Source organism: Pteropus vampyrus, unplaced genomic scaffold (genome assembly GCF_000151845.1).
Source record: "Pteropus vampyrus isolate Shadow unplaced genomic scaffold, Pvam_2.0 Scaffold169, whole genome shotgun sequence".
In the NCBI taxonomy this organism is placed as follows: Eukaryota; Metazoa; Chordata; class Mammalia; order Chiroptera; family Pteropodidae; genus Pteropus; species Pteropus vampyrus.
In genome coordinates, this window is record NW_011888950.1 from 1,346,234 (window position 1) to 1,368,667 (window position 22,434).

The 22,434-nt window shown below is 36.9% G+C and overlaps 1 pseudogene; it reads left to right on the plus strand.

Moving 5' to 3' along the window:
* Positions 1-21,532: 21,532 nt before the first annotated feature.
* LOC111745910 lies at positions 21,533-21,651 on the plus strand (annotated as a pseudogene).
* Positions 21,652-22,434: the final 783 nt, after the last annotated feature.

The window sequence follows — 22,434 nt, forward strand, 5'->3', positions numbered from 1 at the left end:
GTAGAATGGAAGTACTTCCTTATCTTGTTCCCACTTTTAGGGGCAAAGCATCCAGAAAGTCTTTTTTTTTTTTTTAATCCTAATTTGCTAAATTTTATCATAAATGAATCTTTTTAGGCTTGTCAAATGCTTTTCCACACCTAGTGAGATAATTGGTTTTAAAAAATGTCCTATTTTTATTCTGCTAACATGGTTAATTACACCGGTTGCTTTTTAAATGTTGAACCAACCTTGCATTCCTGAGATAAATCTCATTTGGTAGGGTATATTACACATTAAGAGAAATCGCCATTGGTAGGGCTGTCTCCCCTCCCTGTACCAGGAAGAGGAGGATGACTTTAAATTTCTAAAAACGTTTGTCAATAGAGAAGGCAAAGACTTAAATCTGCCTAACAACCATACCCTTGTGTACTGTGCTTTTCCTGGTAACTTCCCATAACTGACCTCCTCCAAACCCCACAATAATTTTCTTCTGTCTTTAGCTAGAGATGATATTTAAGATGATAGCTTGGGACATTTTGGAGAGTTACTCAGTTTTTTGGAGTTATCTCCCATGTATACAGGAGGTATAAATGTTATCCAACTTCAATTTGTGCTTCTCCTGCTAATCTGACTTTTATTACAGTGGGAGCTCAGCCAGGAACTGAGAAAGATAGAGGGAAATGTGTTTTTCCTCCTCTGCATCCTCTTTATGGCACAGCTCTTTCGAAGAGTTTTCTGCACACGCTCTGTTGCCTCCTTTACCTCAACCTCAGCTGCATTGAAGTAGCTCTTGCCAAAGTCACCGGTGACCTTCACAGATCTAAATCCATGGGCTGATTCCTAGTCTTCATCATACTTGACCACCCAATAGCCTTTGACATGGGTGGCCATTCCTTTCTCCTTGATACACACTCTTCACCTGACCCCTGAGAAACTACTCTCTTAGTTTCTTCAAACTTAACTTTCTGATCTCTTGTTGACTTTGCTGTTTCTTTCTGTTCTGTCAAACCTCGAAATGAGAGTCAGACATCACATGGGTATTTTTTCTTTAGTCGATCTCATGTGCACTCCTGGCTTTGCATATAAATGCTATGCTTTACGAATTTCCATCTCAAGCCTGGTTCTTTCTAATGGACTCTGGATAGTTCCAGATAATCACTTACTTGACATCTCCACCCCTATGTCTACTGTGCATTTCACATTTAAATGGTCCAGACCAAAGTCCATATTCTGCACCACCATGGCTTTTTCCTCATTTGTGACAACATCTGTAAATGGCAACTGTAACTGCCCCTTTGTTCAGTCTAAAGGCCATGGAGACATCTCTAACTTCTTTTTTTTATTTCACAAACCATATCCTATCTACCAATAAATATTTTTGACTCTCTCTTTAAAACATCCTGAACAATCCCCTTACCACTGCCTCTGTCACTCTGGTCCTCATCACCATCACCCCTCACATTATGTTATTTAATAGCCTACTAGAGACTCTCCCTGTTGTCCCCACAGAGTCTATGGGTCATACAATACTCAGAGTCTCCTCTTTCATAAGTCTGATTATGTCTCTATTCTGCTCAAAAAACTTCTCGCACATCCTTGACTATATCAAGAACATTCATTCCTTGTCCTGCCCTTTGCTTGGGGTGCTCTTTCCTATAGCATCTGCACAGATGGTTTCTTAATTCCTTTCAGTTCTGTTTCCTGAGCCTCTGTTGATGGCATGTACCTCCCCGTCCACAGCATCCTTAATTCCTCTTACTCCACACATCGTCACCGCCTAGCGGTTACTTCACAGGTGTGTATCTGCATTTTAAGTTATGTATTTGTTTACTACTTATCTACCACCATCAGAATGATCCAGAGACTAATTTATTTTGTTAGATTAGTTAAAAGTAGACATTATAATCTGTGGATCCGTGTATGCAAGCACATTTAAACTGCATGTTTTCACAATGCCTTGAAATTATTGGAAAGAAAGTGTATGATGACACTTCTGCGGTGGAGAACCCACCCTCCTGCCTTAGGACACCTTTTAGATAGCATACGACATGTGATCCGTCTCCTATACACTCATGCCAATTTACATGTTATAGCTGTAAATGGCATATGACATGGGAAGATGCTCATATCCATTTATACATTAACTATTAACACAATAATTTGTTCATTTATAAATAAAAATATATCTTGTTTTCTTCCTATATTCCAATGGATCTCGCAGCTCACCACGACACTCCCCTTTGGACATCCTGCTTCAGCACACCAAACACCTTGTGGTTCTCAGCTCCGCCAAGTCCCCTCTCACCTCCATGGTGCCGCACAAGCCTTACCTTCCAATGATCTCCCTCCTTGCCGCTTAACATTTGCACTGGGTTCGAAAAATAGAACAAAATGTGAACATTGCAACTCTGTATGGTGACAGTTTAGTTCAACAGACTGATTCTAAACAGCTAACAGAATAAACAGTTCCACAGCATGCAGCAACACTCCTGTGGCATTTTCCTGGATAAACAGTGGTCACATCTTCCTGAACAGCTCTGGCAGACGCAAGTACATGAGGATGGCTCGAAAGGCAATTCAGAGTCTACCAGGGATGGAAGATCTCTGCTCGGTGCAGCATCTATTTATTTTTTTCTATACTCCTCTCACAAAAATACATAATCTTGGAATCAGAACCAGATTTGAAACTGGGGAAACAACACGTTCCTCTGAAGCTTTTTAGGTCATTGTAGGAAAAGAGTAGCATATTTAAATGATCAAACTAAACTAACTAGACACTATGAACTCTGGCCTTTTTTCCCCCAAGCATTATGGATAAACACAATAATGACTCTTAACATTTAAAGTGGTAATGGAAATGTATTGTCTTCTTTACAGAGAAAATATGGACATGAGAAGTATATGACAAAAGCCAAATATATGGCCAATACTCAAACATTAAAATTAAAGTAGTCATATTTTTCTAACAATCACAAATCTATTTGACACCGATTACCATAACTATTTTTTTTTTTAAACTGCGCGACTCAAGTGGACTCACATTTCTTACACCTTTATCTGCTCCGTGGCAGGTGTGAAGGAAAGAGTAGAAGACAAGTGTGTGGCTGAAACCAAACTCAATTTTGAAGGTCAGTTTCGAGCAGGGGAAAGAGTGAAGCTTATTCATTAAATTGAAACCACCTTCCCCCTTCCAATTAAAAATGTTTTCTACCCTAACCTCTTCTCAAAGTTACCTGCTATATTGCACGGGTGTAGGTTGTAATCGCAAAGAAAGGCAACACAGAATGAAGCATTGAAGCAAGAACATCACTGATTGAACAGGAATTTTAATGTTTTGTTGTAGGAAAATAACTACAGGACACTCAAAGGAGATATCGTGTTAATAGGCTCTCTTTTCTCTGTCCTTAAAGATAGAATTTACCCATAAATCAACTATTCTCGTTTTGTTCTCAAATTTCACAGATTCGGTGAAAGTATATATGAGCATGACTCATAGAAGATGGTGTGTTTTAGTTGCATTAAAGAAACAAACTTCTTCAACAATTCTACGTATCTAAACTGAGTTACAAATATACTAAATGCAGAAAAAAAACCCTACAGAGCCAACATTATATAAATAATAATGATAAAATATACTTAAAACATTTCATGTGTATTAATCATAGGATAGTTATTGCTGAAATTTTAGTGTGGGAGTTCCTACCTCTTGAATTTTACTCTGAAATTTTAGATTTTGATTTCCTTACGAGCTAGATCTTAAAACATTTTAATGACTTCTTTTATGTCTAAGAATCATATATATTATTCTTGAATTTTCACAAATCAGTTCATTTCTGTTGTAAAGAGAACTTTAAGACACATCATACTCGAGATAGAAGCTTCCCTATGCGATACCAAGAGGACGACTATAAAATTAATATGAGAAATCTGTCATATGAATGTTTAAATATTTCTAAACATTAACATGCTCACAAGGGTTTGGAATGATCAAATTATTTAAAAATGCTAACATGTTGGCACAATCAACACTAACTAATTGCATCCACTATGCATCTCTCCCAATGTCAAAGAGGAATAATATTTGGTGATTGTTTACAATTTCAAAAATAAGTAATGCCATTATACTGTATCCAGGTTGATGCTAGGCTTGTGACCAGAGCCAACCATGGGTGTATTTTTTGTGCGTGTGTGTATAGAATGCCGTCTTTCATCTATCAAGCATATATAGAATCCCCATTCAAATCACGAATAGAGACCAATTTACCATTATACCTTTTTCTCGTATCCCCTCGGTCCAGAGAAGATATGACATGGAAGGTTCATGAAAATTTCCTTTGACAGAAGCCTCAGTGTGACACATTCAGAGCTGGGCTGGCAATGTGGACTGAAGCAGTCCTCATGCCTAGTTCTGGTGCCGGAATTTTAAGAGAGCGCCAATGCCCATAGTGAGAGCCAAGAAGACACGAAAGCCATACAAAATTGTCAAGTTCAATACTGCAATTTTATGTAAAATAAAGCATTGTAAACCTTATAAAAATCTTACTTTTTTTGTAAGCAGCAATAGTTTACTTGTATGAAGAGAGCTGGAATGTGTTCTCATAGATTTTGACAACTGCACATCAGGGTAGATAATTGAAACCTTGGCACAGTTGACCCCACTTTTCCAGTAGTGCTTAGTCATCTTTATTAAAGGAAGCAATGCCTTTATCTTTAATTATTTTATATCTTTTACTTCTATTTCCTGAAAAAGAGATGTATTGATATGGAAGCCAGCTAGCTGAACGCTTCAGGTTTTGCTCATTTCATCTGGGCCAAAGGAAATGCAAAAGATTAAGTGCTGAAAAGTAGCTGTTAGGTAATTCAGACGGTGAATTTCTCTTTTCTGTCAGTTGGCTGATACCAAGTGTGTGATAATAAGACCTCTTTAGAGGAACATAAATGTCAGATTTGCGTCAGCCTGTAACCCGAGGAAATGTGCAAAAAGGTAGCACACACATGCACGGCCCCGCCCTCAACTTAAACTTGGTAAAGGGGCTTTTGACGGACTCCCTAAGCTTGTGGTTTCAGGATCTGGTGTACCAGACCATCGAATGTTTCTTTGTGGGTGTTCAGGCAAGAAGAAGCTTATCTGCAGACTCACATCCCCACCCTGTGGCTCTGGCCGACCCACGACTCCAGGTCAGAGTCTTTTAAATGGTGACATTTAGCCTACTCGACACATGCTCCTTAAAGTAGCATGTTCAGCTTATACTTGAAAAGAGTCCTTATTATATAATTAAAATTCCGTAAAGAAAAAAAATATTACTTCCTACTCGGTAACTCATCTAAATGTTTCTTGAACCATCCTGAAAGTGTAAAAAAATAGGTTAGTGCTACCCTAAATCGCCAAGCCTCAGTAAGATGCATCAAAAAGTAAAAATCTGTTCCAATGAGAATTAATTCAGATTTAATTTTGAATTATTAACTTTTGTTTTGTACTGGTAAAAAGTGATTAAATAATAAAGATGGAAACTAAAGCTAGTTCTAAAGATGTAGTAAAATGAGATATGAGATAGTGAGAAAGAGAATTATTTGTAGACTATTGCTATAAACTTTAAATTTGAGTATGCTTATTTATTTCAAATCTTCCTTTAGTATAATTTTTATTCCAGATGTTGGTATCTTAACCTATGACTACGTTTTTAATAATTGGAACGAATATTAATAAAATCAATTTTGGTTTGATGTTTTGATATTTTTCATTTAGAGGCTAACAAATTGCCCTGAGATTAAATTTTCAGAGATATTAATTCAATTAGCTACCATTCATTTAATCTACCTATAGAATGTGGTTATATCACTTCATTGTTTATTGTGGGAGATAGGAATTTCTCCTCCATTGTTCTGACTTAGATCTGGAAATAAAGAGCCTTAGAGTACTTATATTTTTTTTGATTAAGTCTTACATCCCTGAAATGATTTTCTGTTCCACAAAGCTCGAAGTCATCAGTCACTTAAGATTCTTCTCTTAATTAATATTAGTAAGGTAATATTAGTAAATATTAGTAAAAACTGATATTGCAAGGGCCAGGCTAGAAGAGAAGTTGATGCCTTCATTAAGAATCTATTATTGAAAGCATCTACACCATACTAGAAACTTTGGTTTAATTTATTTTTTATTTTATTTTAAATTCTTATGAATGTAAGCAAAATATAAATTCTAAATAAGCAGTAAAATACACAGTATTTGACTTCGACACTTTCTCTTCTTTCTCCTTCCCTCCTTTGCTGCTGGGCTATTTCATTGATCATTAGCACTTTTGATGAAACCCTCCCTACCCTGAGGAAAAGAGACAGAGAATGAAATTCCACGAGGTCATTTCTATTCTTGCTCTTGTAGCCTTGGGAGGAAAAAATAGGGGACAGGATGCCTCAGAGTGAAAAGAACGTTCCAGGTCCTATAAGAAAGTAGTGCACCTTTGGATTCTTTCTTACCAATGTGTCCTGATAAATAAGAAACGCGTTATACTCAAATAAACACGTGGGAGAAATAGGAAGCTTTGTTCGTTTGTTAACGATGGATGGTTCATGGGAGAGGTGATCTAGCATTTACCAAATGCTTATATGGAATTCCCATAAATGTAATCAAGTCTGCAAACCACCCCTGTCCCATTTCTCATTCCCCTATTCCTCACTACCATTCTGTGATAAGGGAATTGCCACCCACTTAGAGTCTCTTTCTCAGTTACAAGCCCTAAAATTTAGCAATCATCCTTGCCACCCCTCTCCCTTCCTTCCTCCCTTCCCATTATATTGAATCCATAATCAAGGTTTACTGGTTTTTACCTTCTAAATATCTCTTACAGCTATCTACTTCTTCCCAAATTCCTCACCATTATCCTAGGCCAAACTAAACTGTCTTCTGAATAACCAGAAAAACCCGTCTCATCATCTGGATGCAAATCTCGAAGAAAGAGACCAAGTTGGTTTTTGCTCCCCAGCATCTAGTATAGGACCTGGCATTTAGTAAGTAGAAAGCAAGTGACAGTAGCTATGGCCGATAAGTTAAAAAAATTTAAGTAGAGAAGATAATTATACTTCTAACACTTTAGTTTCTTTATCTGCTAACAACACACACACACACACACACACACACACACACACCACAAACACTTACTCTTACATATAGACTGTGTGAAACAAAGCTAAGGACCAGTGACAAATCTTGAGACCACTAGCTCCAGATACTATTAACATGTATTACTTCAAGTCTAATAGGACAAGTCCCCTTCATCTTATGTGCTTTGCACAAAACTATTAAACTGACCTAAAATGAACTGAAACAGGAAGCTTCAGTGCCAGCCGTAGGTTCATATATGTACTGTGTATGAATGATTAGCATCCAGTGTTTGGAATGAGCCAGTCCTGAGATTGGATACCACTTCTACCATCTTAGACGAGTCATTTCAGCTCTCTGAGATTTAGTTATCACCTTTAGAATTAGAATAAAAATACAAAACTTTCAAGGTTCTTGGGAGAGTTCAAGGCAATATTTCTAAAGTGCCAAGCACAGTGCTTAGCACAGAGGAGAAGCCCAATAAATTTTAGTATGAACTTTCAAACGAAAATGTCTTTTAACTTCCAAATAATTCGTGCTGATCTGCCTGACATAAAGAGTTTCTGTGATTATAGAGCATTTTTAATGTTTCCAAAGGCTATTTATTTACGACTATTCAAGAATCTGCTGAGATATAACTGAGAAGTCGGCAGGAGGGTTTTCGTTAGTCATTTTTTTTTTTTTTAACTGAAGACCTAGAGACCCAGATCGTTATATCACTTGTATGAGGTCATTGAGCGAGTTAGTAATCAAACTTGGAAGAAGATCTCGACTTTGGGATTTCTCATGTACTTTTATTCCTGCCCCACTAACAGTAAGAATTTAATTCATTCCAAAGAAGCTTAGATTGTGGATGTGGATTGTTCAATGTGCCAAAGTTTTCTGGAAATGTCAATCATGAGAATATTTTAAGATATGAGAACTATTCTACCATTTTACTACCTGGTTAGTCCAGCCTTTCTCTTTGAGGCTGTTCGATCCCACATTTGTTTAGTCATTAAAAGTTTCAGAGTCAATACTATACGCAAGGCACGATGAAGAGAGAAATGCCAGAATGAATGTGTCCTGCTGTCGAAGTCAACTGGGGGAGAAGAACACCATTAGAGATGTCCCTTTCCAGTGGAATCACATGATATTATCCATCTCCTCGGAGATGGAGACCAGCATAAAGATGTGATAGAAATAATTTGCCTTATAACGATTACCCAACTCTACTGCAGTAGCAGATCATCAGATGGAGAGGATCTTAAAGAAAAAGAAAAAAAGAAAAACAAAGAAAAATAGCTAGGTAAAAAGGAGACCCAGAAAATATTTCTGGGTGGCAGCATGGTGAAGTCCAGATGGAAATTTAGCATTAATTTGGCTAACACTGTTTTAGTCACAGCACATTTTCAACTATTTATTTTTGTACTGAGCCTCTCCTAGTAAGGTGGGTATCGAATGGAAATTTTTTTCTAAGGTGGCATTTCAAATAATAACAATAATAATAAAATCCTGGATCAGGAACAGTTTTTCCATTAGATGCATAAGGAAGCACAGCAGGGACCTTGAATGGGCCTATATTTTTTGCTAATTTAATCTGTGCATATAAATGACATCTTTCCATTTCATTTTTTTTTTTTAAAGGCTTATTTTTCCATCCTTTTAAATGATTGGCTCCAACTTTGAGATGCTTGTTTCTTTAGCGTTGATACCCAAATATGAATGCAGTCCTTCTAATTTATACCATGGGGAAAAGAAAGCTGGAGTACGAGAGAGGTGGATTGTATTCATGCCACGGTAACGTATATAGAAAATTGATTTTCCAACCATACCAAATGATAAAGCCCATCTTTGATATATTCCTGTCTCACTGCTTTCCAGGTCTTCAGGCATCTGATCTCAGGTCAACTCCCCTTGGAGTGTAATTCAGAACACAGTCCCTTCCCTTCAGAGAGCCCATGCCACGGGGCATGGGTATGTTGTCTTTGGCTAGAACAGACCTTATGAAAGAAATTATTCTGCCGCCTAACTGACAGGGCTGGGCATGGGGTACTGAGAAATAGAGCCTCTCCCAGTGGCCTTTTGCCTGGAATTTGTCCTAAAAGCATGAAACTGAGCAGGATTTGTAGCAGACAGATGTGGATAATATATGCACCACCTTTCCATTCCGGTGTCTGTTTGCATGAGAATAGAAGAATGCAGGATTTTAACTGTGGCCCTAGGTGACAGTGGAGCTGTGAACTCTTGGAGAGACCTGGTCCCACATCGGACTGGAAAAGTCTATTGTGGATAGATCCCCTTGGCCAAATCTAAAAGAAGCTCCCGTGGTGCCTTGTTTGCTGAAGCACATTTTCTGAGGCTAATAACCTAAAGAATTTTAGTAGTCCGTAAAAAATACACATGGTATAAACAGAGACAGCAGTCAAATCCAGCAGCTGGTCAACAAGTGCTTGCCCTAAAACTTTACCTGAAAGCCACGGATACTCAGCAGGCCGCTGGCATTTATTCATCTACCTCTCGTTGCCACGTATCTCGAAAATGAGGGGGAAATAACAGGCAGCACCTCAACCTAGAATTATTGAAGCATCCAAGAGTTTGTTTCTTTGCTTCTGCTTCTGTTTCGAATGAGCTTCCAGGAACGATGATCGTGAAACTAATTTTGTACGAAAAGATCCCCTTTTGGGGTCATATGAGAGAGAGGATTTAAGTGAATTGTAGCTTATATTTTCACCCTAAAACACTACAGCATCAGAGATACAAGAGTTGGCAGCTACAAACGGCTTAATGTTAGAGCTGAAAATTAGCAATTTGAACCTTTATTGCCTGAAGACAAGTAGTTTAACAGAAATGTACATTATGGATTATCTCTTTTAAAATGCTTATTTCGTTTTCTCCCTGGAATTTAAATTGGAGACGAAACCTGAGATTTGGGATGACCCATTTCCTAATGTATCTCCAACTCCTAGTACCCTTCCTCTAAGCCAAGAATTGACCTTGTCACATGGGAAATGGTAGTAAGGTTAGGTCACTGCTCAAAACAGAAGTCAGTAAACTATGGCCTTCAGGAGAGAGCAGTCCATGAAACCTGTTTTATAGGACCAAACATTACAAGAGTCTCCTATGTATTTTTTAAACAGTTGAAAAAAACACATTCCATAACATGTGAACCTTACATAATTAAAAGTTCAGTGTCCATAAATAAAGTTTTATTGGAACACATCCACACCCATTTGTTTACTATTAATTACGACTGCTTTCATACTATAACAATAGAATCTAGTACTTGAGATAGGAAACCACGTGACTGACAAAGCTCAAAATCTTTACTAGCCTGCTTATTACAGAAAAATATGCCCACCTCTAGCTTAGAGCAAGGGTGTGAATATTCAGAGAAATATTAATAAAGATGTTAAAAGGAGAAAGAAAAACCAAAAAGATGAACATAGAAATAAAAAAAGTAGTGATTGCTAAATTGCAATTGTAATAACATTTGAGATATTTCTTTAGGATAATACTACTAACATTTTCAAAATGTTGCACACATATTATTTATTTATCCAGGAGGAAAAAAGTGTCAGGAAGTAATACTAGTATGATATTCTCCATTTTACTGAGAAATAGTGAGATACTGAAAGTTTCAATGACTTGTCCAGACACACAGCTTTTTAGCCATGTGGCCAGGATTAAAATTTAGTTCCTTAAGACTCACCCTAGCGGACTTAGCTTAGACCGCATACAGCTAAAGAAGCCTGATTAGTTAGAGGGTAAGGATCGTTTGGGGAAAATTAAGTCAAAGCTTTTTATAAAAACTGAATTGTAATTCTTACTATTGAATACATTTAAGACCCTGGGTTGGCCATATTATCTCATGTGGTCTATTAAAAGTGGTTACCATGTGCATGCCTGTGCATACATACACACACATAAATATGTCAAACATTTATTTGACTTCAGAAGATTTACTCAAAAAAAAAAATTAACACACAAACTATTTAGTTTAGTCAACACTGTTTCCATTGCCCACAAAACTACTCAGTAATTTTGTTACTAGAAATACTGTTATATGCATTGTCACTATACATAATGTTGTTAAGGTTATCTATAAATATATAATTTATATATAAGTATGTTACATATGATTATACACATATATCCGTATAATGTATATAAAATACCATATTATTATAATATGGCACGAAACAAAAACTACAATAATATCTTGAGGTCAAGATTTTTATTTCTGAAGATTTGATGACATTTTAGAAAAATTGACTGAAGACCATTTAAAAATTAAGAAACTCATGAAATAACTTATACATCTAGTAAACTCTGCTACTGCCTAAAACCATACTCCCTGGTCCATAGGTTCATAGGTTCTCTGGAAAAATAACCAGCTATGCAGCCAGTGTCTCTGCCACTTCAGCAATCACCATCAAACCCAAATCCAGAACAGCTGATACGATTTAGTGGCACAGGAAGGGACAAACATGTGCGAAAGCAAAGCCTGGAAGCCGATTGGATTAGAGAGTGGAGACTTTTGTGATAAAGGGGACTTAGTTTTACAGCTTAGCTTGAAGGGGGTGGGGAGGGAAACCAAAGAAGAAAAATCACCCTGGGTCTCTTTGGTTAAGTTATTTTGCAGATTTATTGAAATGTGCACGTGGTAGAAAATGACTTCCAGAAGCCAGAGTTTGTAGCTAAGCCATACTGCGGCAGCCGGCTCTTGTGGACAAACATGGCCTCGTGCTCTGAGGTAATGTGAGGTAACTGTTTACAAGCAGGGACAACTTGACAGTGTTAATTGCAGGATGCCTCAGGCCCGCTCTGGCATCAGGCTGCTGGATCCTCCACTCCGATTAGAAATTTATGAAACGTAACACGTCTTGCCAGGTACATTCACATTTGGGTCAAGCCATTTCTATCAAGTAAAAAGAAGTGGAGAAATATAATGGAAACACACACACACACACACACACACACACACACACACACACAGAGCCATGCACACTCAGTAGGTCACAGTAAACAATGCTGAGTCTACACAAACTTACCTGCTTAGCTATTTTAACTGATTCTGATCTTCAAAATGCTCCAGTCATTCTTCATGAGAGATGTAGCATTCGGTTATATTTACTCCTGGCTCTTCATCAAATATGCCCTCCCTGCGGTTAGGGTTTGCTGTGGAACACACAGCCTTGCTTACTGATAGCCGGGAACACTTTATTAAATGCCAATGTACTGATGAAGTTGAGCAGTTTCACTAATTTCTTGGCCTTCTAATATATAGCCCAAAGTCAACGAGCAGATATCAGTATGCAAGCTATGCCTATAAGAATCCCAAAAAGCCCATGAATTTTGTTTAACCCACATCATCAGTTTGATCGAATTCACAGGTGGTTTAGCAAGTCTGTGGATAGAAATAAACACAAGTTTAATTCAGAGGGGAAGATGCAGCCAAACATATCTGCTGGAAGGTTGGGCGAGAGGGAGATAACCATTTGTATAATTTCGAGATGCCTTTTGGCTCTGTGTGATGCTTAGAAGGATATGTTCTTCCGCTGGAATCTCTTAGCATTTCCTATAACTCTGTTGAGAGTCAGATATTACCCACGTAGAAGGATTTTGTGTTATTTTGCCTTCCCTTTTCATTTATAATTTTCCTGAAGTAAAGGGCTGTGATGCATTTTTGTATCACACACAGCAAAATGTCATCCGCAGACTAGTTCCTCTAGAAATATGTAATAAAAAATGAACTTTTTAAAAAATTAACGATTGATAGCCAATCCTCTCACATTTCTTTGGGCTCTTCTGCTGTCCTTAACTTTTTACATTCCACATATGTTCATAATAGATACATCCTGCGTACCAGGCATGGTCCTTGGCACTGTGGGGATGCAGATATGAACAGGACACATTCTGCACTCAAGTCATGCGAGGAAAACATATTAAGAGAATAAACACTTTAATACAAAATAGAACACAGCACATCTTATTAGAGAGGTCCAAACAAAAGCTATGCCGGATTCAAAGGAGAAGCTTTGTTATTTTATTTATTCATTTGTTCTTTATTTATTAAGTGTGTATTCTTTTTACACAGGCACTGAGACGACATCAGTGAGAGATAATACTAGATATCATCGATGTGGGATTTGCTATGTGGTATAAGCTATTTTCAGTACATTACAGATTTGAATTCATTAAATCCTTTGAACAAATTGATGAGGTACCTATTACGACCATCGCTATTTGCCAGATGAGGAAACTGAGGAACAGAGATGTTAAAGAACTCGCCTGTTCTGCACAGGAGCCACTGAGACATACTCATCAGTTGTGATTTAATCCCCAAGGGAGATCCATGACTATAAGTAGCTGTACACAGACCGGTGTAGGGTGAACATTAGTTTGGTATCTTAGATACTACTTTGAAATCAGTTCATCTCAGATGTGTCCTAAATTGACCAGGAAGCCAATACATAGCCTAGGATTTGTAAATGTGACTGTGTGATAGTGGAACCCAGGCACAATTTACTGTTAGAAAATAATTCAATATAAGGCAATTCATGCTGGGACTACCCAAACCCATGTCATCTATAGTACAGTAGAATTGTTAATATAATATTACCTATAATTATAAAATAAGACATGGCGAGAAAGGCTTAATATTTAAGGATAGAAGGTAAATTCTGTAGCATAAGTTGGTTTTCCAGAAAGTACTTTATCGACTTATTTCATCTAGGACTTAAAATATAATGCCAAAGTAGCATAATGTTTGCAAATAAATTTATTTAGCTCATGAGAATAATTTTTTCCTTATAGCTTTTTAGCATAGAATAATCTGAAGAACCATAGCATATATATGTATATAGACACGTTAAAAATATATGGGAATAAACATTAAAATGTTCACAAAATTATATCTGTGCTATAAAATGGAATAAGATAACCCAGTTGAATTAATTTTATTTGCAATATGACCTTCGCGCATGGCACATATTACTAAAGTAGAGACTTGAGACTAATTCTTGTTGAGTATGTGTTTTGAATCCTGTGTAATAAATACATAAAGAAAATTGCCATGAGTTGTGAAAATCATTTTCTTCATTTCAACCAGGAGATTTGTTCTTTAAAATGATAATGTGGTGTTAAAAAGTTTGATTGCAAAATGGCCTTGCTCTGGGGGCAGCTCCTGTGCTGCCTTTGCGGTTTCTGCTGATATAAATTTGATATTTTACAAATGCAGAATATGAAATATATTCCTAACATGTGTTTCATACACTCATAATACACTGAAATGAAAAACAGCAAAGGCTTGGACCATTTCTTGGCTGTGTGCTTAATGCACTATATCTGGAACATGTTAAATGTTATTATAGAAATAATTGAAACATTTCACACAGTTTCATGTAGTGAATTTTGCATGTGCAACTCAGACTCCTGCCTCCAGTGGCAGAGGACGCTACATGCCTGGTACACAAATGTTTGCCTTAGAACTGGGAACATGGATATGGTATTTTGTTTTGTTTGGTTTTGTTTTTAGGAACCGATGTTAGGTAAACTTTGGAGGCATTTGAGACTTAATTGTGCCAACAACCACCTATCACTGAATACATTCATGAAGAGAGGTTTTTCTAAAAATGGATTTTTTGAGAAAACATAGGCAAGATTTCTACTTCCACAGTTTAAAATGACATATTTTATTCCACTTAACTTCATCCCTATTTGTTCCTATTTCCTTGGCAAATGCTCTTTGCTTATCCTAGTATTAAATCACTGTTTTCTCATTAATAAATTGTAAACATTTAATCATTGAAATACAACTCGTTTAATTTTGTATGCTGAGTGTAGTCGGTTTCTAATGAGATTTCCTGTTTCAATTTAAATAAGTTGGAAGCTTCTCAGTTCCTATGGAGAATTCAGAAATGAATGGCCCCGCAAGTTAATTCTTTTCTTACTTTTTAACCCAAAGTTACCTTGAGCGCCTGATTAGGCTACAGGTAGTTACAGAAAGACTTAGAAAGTCTGAAGTTATTCCATAATCATATTAAATGGTTATGCAATATTAATCAATTAGTTTGTTCTGAGAACTGAATATAACAATTATTTATAGATCATTTAGTAACTACCTAATATATGTTCTATTCATTGATCTAACGACAAACACCACTATTTATTTATCGAATATTTAACTCTTACCTCTAAATTACATTATGGGTCTACGTACAGTCTATTAATAGTGTCCTTTCTACTGCAGTGGTTCTCAAAGTGGGGTTCCTAAGGCAGCATCAGCAGCATCCCTCGGGAACGAGTTAGAAACGCAAATTCACATGTCCTACTCCAGACCTCCTGAAACAGAAACTGGAGAGCCCAGGAGCCTCTGTTTCACAGGTCTTCCCGATGATTCTGCAGCGTGATCAAGTTTTAGAACTGTGGTTCAGGAAGGAGCCACCCATTCTGTTTACTGAGATGATGAGCGTCCATTTCCTGTTAGAATCTTTGCCCAATTATACCATCTCTGGCAGGTTGGAGGGTAACCTGTACATTAAAGTCAAATGGATCTACTATCAACAGAGGACATTTAGGATTAGGCAATATTCTCAAGATTCTGGTTGCTTTCCCTCATTCTCCCCTATGTCCCATCTTTTCTATGCCAAAATGTACCCACGTGTGTGGGCATGTGCACATATGTCATCTCAGAAGTAACTAAAAGATAACTTTTTTCCCCCACTTTCGTTTCTGCAAAAATATTACTTAAGACAATTACGCCTCAGAAAAGTAAAAATTTCATTTTCAAGCTAATGAGTGAATATTACCCAGGCCACTCAAAATATTAGAGAAAATTTCAGAAAAAGTAGGAACTGCTATTTTATTACCATGTTTAAAATCGAAAAATAGAAATAACTTATTATCTCAAAGTTAAAATAAGTCACATTAGTATGCACAAATTAACTTGTGTGTGGAAATGTATAGTTTAACTAATGGAAAAAAAAATAATTTGATTTTATTTTTAGAGATCCTGGAGAATAAAGCATTGTGCATGCCTACCTGAATTTATCCATACATTTTTCTGACAATTCTCAAAGGCAGTAAAATGTAGTATTTCATGTGGTTTAAGAGATGGGGTTATGAATCTGAGTTATACCAGTTGTTAGTTTTGTGACTTTCCACAAGTAACATAAACTGCTTGATTTTCATTTTTCTCAGTTGTAAAATGGAAATAATAATATAATTTACCTCATAGTTTTTTTCTTTCTCGGAAAAAATAAACAAGATAGTGTATGCAGAATGTCTGGCATGCGGTATTTATTCAACGAATGTTAGGTGTTCTTAAGCTGGATTTTCGTCGCACGTCTTTCTTATGATCACATCCTCATCCTTATTTTATTTTCTTGATTAATGTGCTAAAACATTACCTTTGGAAACATATGGTGTAAAGTTTCCTTTCCACCGAATTTTCAATAAATTATGAGCTTTCAATGTAATGATATGCATTTACCTTAATGCCCACTTAAAAAAAAAAAACTGCCTTAACATTTATATTAATGAATCTTTTCAGTAGTTATGAGTCTGGACTATGCTTCTCCAAAGAGGTTCCCTCATAAATTAGCATTAATTGATGTCCAGTTTTTGGAAAATGTTAGCACACGTTATTTATGGCACGTTCTGTTCATGTGGCGCCTCTTAATGTGAAAAAAAAAAAAAAAAACGTTTCAGAGGAGGTTCAAATGTTGTTTCCTTTGCTTGCAAAACGGTGAAAGCTACGGCCTTTGCATGTTTGGCAAACCCTCAGCAATATTTCTCGTTGAAGAGCTTGTAGGCGATCTGAAGTCAAGAGTAAATTTGTGATTGCTTTTGGTACGGTCGTTCTTTGCACATTCACTTGAAACTTGTGAGCAGTAGATTGTGTGACTAGGTGACACAGGCCCTTTCTCAACCTTTAATAAAAATACCTGAATACAAAATGTAGCAAAATTTTAGGAAAATTGCCATCACCAGTCTTAGGTTATGAGAAAAACTTAAGCACACAAATATTAAAAATATTTAATTTTACTATTAATTGTGCATCTGTGTGTGTGCACATGTCCTGTTTATACTTTTATAAGTATCTAAATAGACCAGAAAAAGAAGCAAGATTCCATAAAAAATAAGGTTACAGTTTCGATATTATTTTTTTAACTCTATAGGGAAATGTGATTTAAGATTATAAGCAAAATTATTCCTAAGAGTGGGGACTTTTTTCTACATGTTAAGCACCTTGAACTAATGTGTATTGACTAAAGGTTCATACAGATGTGCTAGAAAGCTTCTCCTTAGGGATATATGAAATGGGCGGTTAGATTCTAACACACAAATTTTTCAACTAATTTTACCTGTTTGCATAATTTCTAATATTAAATATTTGGTGATTTTTGGTTTCTTCTCTTTTCAGTTCCACAGTGTGTTTGCTGATTTGGGGTAACAAAAGACTTAAGAAGACTCTCCTACTTCGAGGTAAATCTATTTTTCACTATAAAAATTCCGGAATTAGTCACTTCTTTAATAGATCAGTCATGTAAATATTTATATTTATATTGGATATTATTTAGGAGATAACCAAAGTCATCTGATGGTATCTCTATTAATATTAAGATCAACAAAAGAAACATATGATGCTCCTTGCATCAAATATAAGCTCCGATCGAATATATATAGGAAAAGTTAAAAAAGAATTTTTAAGTTCCATTGTAAGCCTGATTTTTGAACAATAAATATGTCTACCCTTCCTCTAAAGAACTTGCATTTTTATTGAGGAGATGATATGTACACAGGGAAAATGAGAGGTCTAGAAGCACTATACAAGAGACTGGGTAATTTGTTGCCCCGTTGCATCCATAACTACAGACATTCAGAGGAAGTAAATCAGGAAGTAAATCATGTTTTCTGCAGTCTACAATTTTTCCAGATTTGAGTCAGGAAAGGGGCTGGTCCCAGGAATGCGAGACCGTTCCCAGAGACAGAGCTTCACAAAAGACAGTCTCAAAGTCAAGGAGGAAAGAAAAGCCAGATTAACAGACAGTAGATCAGGTATAGTAAGATGGTGAGAGAAAACAGTTCCTGAGTTGAAAAGAAACGGTTGGTTAAGCCGCAAGAAAGGTCGTGTGAGAAAACACAAGGCTGGGCTGAGAAGCCGACGTACGAAGTGTGGTGGGTGGTGTGGCATGGCACGCTCCACAGCTTTCAGAAGCTTGATTAAACATGGTCTGTAGCATATCTGAGAGAATACAGACAGAATTTGGATCTTGTATAAGAAGGAAAAAAGAACAGCTTAGTTGGCAGAAAAAAATAATCTTCATAGGTTAGATTTTTATTAGCATCAAATAGAGACGCTCTAGACATAAAGAACTCTGGTTTTGTCATCTGCTAATATTTTCACCAGGGACGGAAAAGCTATGTAGTGTTCTTGACCTTCTGTTTCCTCATTAATAGGGTGGGATAAATAACCTAACCTTGCTGAGATTCTTCTAAGAGTTGGTAATAAGGATGTGTATTGTTACCAGGAGATCTTACACAAAATATGTCCGTAATAAAGAATGCCTATTATTATTTAGTTCAGTTTTCTCTTCAATGCTTGAATCATCCTGACAACATACACATCGATTTTCATTGTAATTAGTGCTTGACTAGTAATTAGAATATGGTCTGAATTAGAATTGAATAGTATTATTTTGGGTTTCTTAGAATTGAATAGTATTATTTTGGGTTTCTTCTTCTTCTTCTTCTTCTTCTTCTTCTTCTTCTTCTTCTTCTTCTTATTATTATTATTATTAATTTTACCAGTAGAAGACCCCATTCCACCTATGAGAAAACCTTCTACTAAATTAAGATTTTCTCAGCCTGTAACTTTTCTCAACGATTTCAGTTTAATCCTTGGTAAATAACAAACCCTTTACACAGCAGCATGTCCACAATTGCTTATGCCCTTGAGGCTTTGTCTCTCCAGGCTGAATGTCCCCATTATCTCATCGCTCAGAGGGACCTCAGGGTTACTCCTCTCTCTCTGAGCACTCATTCTCCTCCTTAGAGAGGGTGTTTTTAACCGAACTCTTGGGATGACTTGACCAAGACAGAAAAGGTTAAAGGGTTACCGCCCTTGCTCCCAGTCTCCTACTAGTCAAATTTAGTCTGCGCCACACTAGCTTTCCACAGCCTCATCACAGGATTGATGACAGCATATTGTCATCTCGAAACTCTCTTTCCAGAAACTAATCCCTAAATCAATTCTTTTACTGCCTGAGTCATATAAGAATGGTTAAGTTTTGATTCCACATGTAGCCAGTGTGAAAAGGAGTTTCTGTTGAATTTACGTAGATTTGAGAAACCACGCAAGATTTCTCCTCACGCTAGGTTGGTATCATCCCAAACTCCCTGACAGTCGATATGTGCCGCAGATGTTTTTGTTGGTTGGTTTTCTCATTTCGTCTGGCTGTGCAGTGCTTGTTTGTATCATCTGAGCATCTCTCAAGACTCAGAGAGTACAAAATCCACCATTTAATGAGAGGATGTGGACACAGGAGGACTCTTAGAATGTTGTTTATATACTTTTGCTCTTTTAATTTATTTTCTCCATGTTCCTGCAGCCTTTTCTTCCCAGTCTCTGTTTTCCCTTTCACCTTCGTGACTAGCCATGTAAAAGAAATTCAGTAATTTCAAATCTTAGTAAATGGCATTTCAACCATAAACAAGCAAAAGTGACCACATCAGTGTCGTTTCCCAATAAATATTAGAGTTTGACGTAGATTGGGTTTTTCTTGACTGCGCTGGGAACTATCAATGTTCCAGCCATTAGTCTTTACTAGATTCTGACTTATCCACTAGATATCCTGCAGTCAACTTTGACTTTGGGATTGCATTCACTGTTAAAAGACATGGCGAAAGCCTGACACAGAAACTTGTGACTGTGACTTTGCCTAAACGAAATGGAGAATTTCATCCCAATGAATGACTGTTTTCATTATGAAAAAGAGTGAAGAACTTGGATAAAAGAAAACACACACAGCCAGTTCCTCAGTTTGTTACTCTTAAGCTTAAATTTTCTGTTAAAAAAATAGATAAGGAACTACCCTGAAGAGTTTCAGAAAAGTTTCATATTAAAAAAGCATCGATCTTTATAATGGAATTGTTGGTCCATAGCTGTGATTGTTCTATCAAAAGCTAAAAGTAAGTCACAGGAAAAAAAGAGAAATGGTTATGTCACTAAGGAGAAGGTGAAGGTGCAGATCAAGGAGATCTTATATTTCCAATTCATAACATATACGATCCATTACAATTTTCAGGACCCAAATTTCTGATTTTTCTCCTTTCAAAAGATTTATTTCTCATGCTATTTATTAGCCCCATTGCCTAGAATGGAGTTCAACCCACAATGTCTAATCTAACAAAAATGTTAATATAAAACAAATACTGACATTTTCTCAAGTTTTTGTAAAAGACAGACTCCAGCAGAATTTCCCTGATAATTACGGTTACTCATCGGTCAGTGCTGCCTGAGTAGCCTGCTTCTAAATGTCTGAAAATAGTTTCCCTTGGAGCTGATGCTTTCAGAAAAGGAACTGAACTGCGGATCAGAGGGCACTCTGAAAAGAAACTGGGGGGAATCCATCCGCATCTGGGGCATATTACAGAGGAGACAGAACCTTGAACATCTGAATCAGAAGCCATTTTCAAAATGACGTTTTATTACATTAAGGAATATACAATAACAAGCAAAAGCAGCTGGCAGTGTTTTTAAGTAGGAGTATTAACAGACATGCTTAAAAAGGAAAAAAGTAGTGGTAAATAAAATAACATCTTAGCTACACATGGGTACAGTTGGTTTTAAGAATGCTTGAAAGGAATTTTTTTTAATTACCTAAACTTTCATCCTATACAATATTTTTAAGATGACACAAAACTCAATGCAATCGGTTTTCCTAATACTAAATTTCAAATGAGTGAAAAACAAGTAAGTTTTCCCAACACTTACATTTTTATTTAAAAAAAAAAAAGCCATCATTACTGTGAGCAGGATGCATTTTATTGGTAGATGAGTAACTGTGAGCAAACCAGATACCATTTGGGGAGCTGAGGTAATAGCACAAGAAGAAGGACTAGCTGATTTGGGGCCACGGACATGCGAACTGTAATTTAACACGTGAGTCCTCCACCTTTCCTGGTGTATCTTCCCCATGGCAGCTGTCAACTGCCTCTTGGTGGAATTCCTTCTTGCAGCTGAGAATGGTGGTTAATCTCAAGGTCTTTCCAAATTCTGGAACCACCACGTACAACTCTGTGACCTCAGGCAGCATGTCTTCTCCCCGGGTGTTTATAAATTGAGGATCATAATAGTACATTTTGTTTTCTTATAATCGTGCTGATTAAATGAGATAATGCATTAAAATGCTTAGAACAGTGTACGCCACACAGGACATCCTTAAAAATTTAATAGTCGTTTGTCCTGTCTACAGCCATACCACCCTGAACAAGCCTGATCCTGTCTGATCCCGGAAGCTAAGCAGGGTCGGGCCTGGTTCATACTTGGATGAGAGACCACCTAGGAAGACAAGGTGCTGTAGGCATAAAAAATAAAAAATAAAGGATCGTAAGCTGACAAGGTCCTTGCAATCTCTGAGGTCAACCAACGGTTGCCATGCCTAAAAAAATTAATAAAATAGTTATCGTTGTCCTAAAGCAAGACAACCTAGAGCAAGGATACCAACATTTCTTTATTTTTCATCCAGTGCTCACTCTTCACAAAGTGCTGTGCTCTGGAGTACAAGAGATACACAACTTTATACAAAAAAATTCCCATAATTTAAGGCAATTTTCAATTTAGAGGAGGAAAAAAATTCTTAAATGTCTACAGAAGGTGACTGTGGATTCCATGATTGGACCTGCCAGCCCAAGGTTCTGGTGTGCCATTTATAGCAATTCAAGATTATGGAATTCATTGGGCAAATCACAGTTGTTCATTGAGCACCCACCATCTTCCAGGCCATGGGCTTGGTAGTAGATATATAACGTAAATAAGATGCATTGCAAATAATTGTACCACACTGACAGATTGGAATCAGGATGTGTTCAAAAGGAAGTGGGGTGAATCTTTCTTGAGTAGATGGAGAGAGGGTCAGATATCAGAGATGAAGAGAAGTGATCTGGTTTGAAGCGACCAAAATCAAAGCAGTGACAGATACTCCAGGATGGTGAACCATGCATACAGTGGCAGGAAGCCTAGAAAGCAGTGTGGTGCATTTCTCACTGTTAATAGTCCTACCTGGCTGAAGGAAGAGGAGAGGTATGTGTTGGCGTTCACTGGAGATGAATCAGTGAGTAGACAGTCATCCAAGATGATTATTTGAAGC